Below are 4,099 nucleotides of genomic sequence, written 5' to 3' on the forward strand. Positions count from 1 at the left end.
ACACAACAATTTACCAAGGGTCCTAGAAGGGCAACAGCAGCAGATACATGTGAACACCACCATCTGCAGGTTCCCCTCCAAGGCACACACTATTCTGACTTGAAACTACACCATTGTTGCTTCACTGTCACTGGTCAAAATGCTGGAACACTCTCTCAACAGTATAGGGGTGCACCTATGGCACAAGCGTTGTGGCAATCTCAGAAGGCAGCTCACCAGGATGTTCTCAATGATAGTTAAGGACGGGCAATGGATACAGGCTACAACAACGACGCTCGGATTCTGCGAATGAATAAACATGTGTCAAAACTCATTTGAGAAGAAAGAAGGAAATGAGGAGTAGGAATAAAAGGGTCTTTTTCTGAATGGCAGTAAATAGTTAGTCAAGTACTGCAGACATTGGGTTATGTGCAATATATGTCAATGATTTAGATGAAGGAACAAAATGTCACATCTCAAAATTTGCAGTTGACACAAAGTTGGATGGAGGGTTGAGCTGTCAAGAGGATGCAAAGATGTTGCAGTGTGATTTGGGTAGGCTGAGTGAGTGATGGCAGATGCAGTATAATGTGGATGAATGTGAGGTTATTCACTTTGATAGCAAAAATAGGAAGGCAAATCAATATTTGAATGGCTGTAAATTGAGAAGGGATTGTTCATTGAGACCTGGTTATCCTCATACACTAGTCACTGAAATTAAATGGGCAGGAGCAACAGGCAGTAAAGAAGGCAAACTATATGTTAGTCTTCATAATGAGAGGATTCGGGTACAAGAATTAAGATATCTTGGTGCAATTTAGCAGGGCATTGGTCAGGCCACACCTGGAATATTCTGCATAAGCTTTGGTCTCCTCATTTGAAGAAGGATGTTCTTGCTATTGAGGGAGTTCAGTGAAGGTTTACCAAATTGATTCCTGGGATGGCAGCACTGACATATGAGAAGAGGAATGAGTTGGTAAGTTGGTAGACCTCCAACCTCGCACAGTTCGCTTCTACTTCCTTCCCAAAATTCACTAACGGGCCTACCCAGGCAGACACATTGTTTCTGCCTGCTTCTGCCCCACAGAACTCATCTCTTCCTACCTTGACTCAGTATTTTCTTCCCTGGTCCAGTCTCTACCCACTTCCATCCGCAGTTCCTCTGACACTTTACACCAGTTTCAGAATTTCCAGTTTGTGGGCCCTAGCTGCCTCTTCTTTACTATGGACGTGCAATCCCTTTACGTGCCAATCCCCCACTAGGATGGTCTCAGGGCTCTCCACTTCTTCCTGGAACAAAGGCCTGAATTGTCTCCATCCACCACCATGGCTGAGCTCATCCTTACCCTGAACACTTCTCTTTTAACTCCTCTCATTTTCTTCAGGTCAGAGGGGTGGCCATGGATATGCTCATGGGCCCGAGTTATGCCTATCTCTTTGTGGGGTATATGGAAGCTTCCTTGTTCCAGTTTTATTCCAGTCCCCACCTACAACGGTTTCTCTGGTATATTGACGATATCATCGGTGCTGCCTCCCTCTCTCGTCAGGAATTGGAAATGGTTATTGATTTCACTTTCCAATTTCCATCCCGCTCTCACCTTTACCTGGTCCATCTCTGTCTCCTCCCTTCCCTTCCTTGACATCTCCAATTCCAATTCTGGGGACAGACTAGCCACCAGTATCCAGAATAAACCCACAGTTGCCTGGACTATACATCCTTGCACCCTGCTTCCTGCACAGACTATATTCCATTCTCCCAGTTCCTCCGTGTCCGTTGCATTTGTTCCAATGATGCCAACTTTGTCAAGGGAACCTCCAGCATGTCCACCTTTTTCGTCGACTGAGGATTTCCTAGCACTGTTGTTGAGAGCTGGCTCCAACCCATCACACCCTCACTTCCTTCGCGCAACAGTGATAGTATCCCTCTTGTCCTTACCTACCATCCCACCAGCATCCACATCTAGGTGATCATTAGCTGCCATTTCCAGCGAGATGTCTCCACCGGACACATAATAGAATCCCCACAGCTTGGAAACAGGCCATTTGGCCCAACAGCTTCTCACCAATCCTCTGAAGAGCATCCCACCCAGACCATCCCCCAACGCTATTTCTGTAACCCTGTTTTTCCCATGGCTAATGTACCTAACCCACACATCCCTGAACAATTTAGCATGGCCAATCCACCTAACTTGCAAATCTTTGGACTGTGGGAGGAAACCGGAGCACCCGGAGGGAACCCATGCAGACACGGGGAGAACATGCAAGCTCCACACAGACAGTCGCCCAAGGGTGGAATCGAATCCAGGTCCTTGGCGCTGTGAGGCAGCAGTGCTAACCATTGAGCCATTGTGCCGCTACCTGTCGCCCCCTTTGTCAGCCTTCTGCAGGGATCATGCCCTCTGGGGCACCCTGCTCTACTCTTCTTTTACTCCCAACAACCGCCCACAGCCTCGCGGCATCTTCTGCTGCAACCACAGAAGGTGTGACTCCTGTCCTTTTAGCTCCTCCCTCCTTCAGTGTCCAAAAGTTCAAACACACTTCCAGGTGAAACAGTGTTTTATGTGCACTTCACACAATCTAGTCTACTGCATTCATTGCTCACATAGTGGCCTTCTCTACATTGGGAAAATGAAGTGACCACTTCACAGAACACTAGTGTTCCAGTTGCCTGCCATTTTAACACACCACCATGTTCCCTGGCCAACATCTCAGGCTTGTTGCAGTGCTCCATGAAGCTCAGTACAAGCTCAAAGAACAACACCTCTTTTCGCCTGGGGACCCTGCATCCTTCTGTATTCAATATTGAGTTCAATAACTTTAGGGCCTGAGCTCTCCCATGTCCTTACCCTTACCCTCCACACACCAGGCCTTGTTATCAGATAGTCTGCTATTATACACCACCCATTGTTAGCCACTAACATTTACCAATAATAGCTATTCACCCTCCTAGCCAGATCGTTATCCACTCCTTTATCTGTCCAACCCTCTCTTTGGGCTCTATTCCCACCTAATGTTTACACCTTAAACCCTCCCTCACCCTATCTTCTGAATATAAACCAATATTTTCCTAGCTACCATCAGTTCTGAGGAAGGGTCACTCGACACAAAACATTAACTCTGATTTCTCTTCACAGACGCTGCCAGACCTGCTGAGCTTTTCCAGCAATTTCTATATTTGTTTATGAGTTGGTTAGGATTGTATTCACTGGAGTTTAGAAGAATGAAAGATGGGATCTAACAGAAAGATATAAAGTTCTACCAGAACTAGATGCAGGAAGGCTAAATGCAGGAAGAATGTTTCCAATGTTGGGGGAGAGTAGGATCAGAGGTCGTAGTTTAAGGATGAGGGGTAAACCTTTTAGAACTGAGATGAGGAGAAATTTCTTCATTCAAAGAATGGTGAGCCTGTGAAATTCATTACTACAGAAAGTGGCATCAAAATATTATAGGAACAAAAACAAAGTTGCTGGAAAAGCTCAGCAGGTCTGGCAGCATCTGTGAAGGACAAAACAGAGTTAACGTTTCAGGTCCAGTGACCCTTCCTCAGAACATTATAACTCTTGTGACTAAAGGGATCAAGGGATATGGGGGGAGGGCAGATTAGATTATTGAGCTTGATGATCAGTCATGATCATAATGAATGGTGGTGAGGGTTGGAAGGGTTGAATGGCCTATTCCTGCTTCTATCTTGAATATTTCAGGTCCCACTATTCCATAAGCCTTCACAAATATGTAACAACCCAATTCAACCACCAAGATGATCAACTTGACTAATAGACTGCTATTGAGGACAAAAGTAGACAATTAGAAGTTGCATCATTAACTGGCCTTCTCTTGACAAAGCACATCCTCCTGTCATATTCATAAATTGTTCCAGGATAATTATATTCCTGATAATATATCTGCAATCATATGACCTTTTCTGGGGGTTGCCGCAAGAATGTCATCAACAGCTGAGAAGTAACAGCTGCTTTGCTAGGTTCAACTAAGCGCTTCTCCAGCATCCATTTCCACCTGATCTTGTATTTTACTGGGCTTAATCAATTATAAGTCCATAAGACTATAAGAAATATGAACAGGACTGGACCATAATGATAACAAGATGTAGAGCTGGATGAAC

Source organism: Rhincodon typus, chromosome 10 (genome assembly GCF_021869965.1).
Source record: "Rhincodon typus isolate 14 chromosome 10, sRhiTyp1.1, whole genome shotgun sequence".
Classification (NCBI taxonomy): domain Eukaryota; kingdom Metazoa; phylum Chordata; class Chondrichthyes; order Orectolobiformes; family Rhincodontidae; genus Rhincodon; species Rhincodon typus.